General features: G+C 60.4%; 1 protein-coding gene across 1 annotated transcript in view; it reads right to left on the reverse strand.

Moving 5' to 3' along the window:
• Positions 1 to 718, reverse strand: part of ZAN (zonadhesin) — a 52,205-nt gene that overhangs the window by 18,399 nt on the left and 33,088 nt on the right. The window lies entirely within an intron of this gene.

Consider the following 718-nt stretch of genomic DNA (forward strand, 5'->3'; position numbering starts at 1 on the left):
CACTGGCCCTCCCCGTGCCAGCCCTCAGCCTTCCTGCCCTGCCTGCTGTCCACCTTCCCAAGCCCCTCTTACTGATTGGTTCACAGGTTTCCCTGTCAGTGGTTTTGCTCTGGCAGCGAGACCCAGCGGGGCATGTGAAGGGCCGGCACTGGATGGCTCCTGCTGTGCAGACACAGCTCTGAGTGCAGCGGCTGGTGAGCCATGTCTTCCCTGCCTGCATGCGCCACAGGAAGAAGAGGGAATTAGGGCTGTATGGGCCATACCCCAGCTGTTTGAATTCCTCAGACAAAATCCAAACTATATGCCCTATATCAGTCCTGGCTGGCTCTAACCTGTGTCATCCCCAGCTCACCCAGGGGTGCTACAGACACACTTGAGCCCCAGGCTGACAGGACACAGGACAGGGGATCCCGCCCCAGGAGTGCTGTCTCCAAGGACTTCTGGAGCCACTCACAGCGATGGAGCCGAGCTGGGCGTCCTTGCAGCCACACTGGGTCTTGGGCACACACTGCTTCTGAATGAGCACAAAACCCGGCTTACAAACGCAGCCCTCCCGGCAGGTGGAGGGGGCTGGGCTGCTGTTGCACTTGTCATCTGGGTCCCCACATGTAGAGAAGCAGGAAGGCATGCAGTCCGTGTAGCTGCTGTTGGCCGGGCATTGCAGAGCTGGGGGAGGAGGAGAGCGGGTCACGGGCTAGTGGGTCTGAGGCCACAGAGC

This window comes from Condylura cristata, unplaced genomic scaffold, assembly GCF_000260355.1.
Source record: "Condylura cristata isolate star-nosed mole 26May11 unplaced genomic scaffold, ConCri1.0 scaffold00032, whole genome shotgun sequence".
In the NCBI taxonomy this organism is placed as follows: domain Eukaryota; kingdom Metazoa; phylum Chordata; class Mammalia; order Eulipotyphla; family Talpidae; genus Condylura; species Condylura cristata.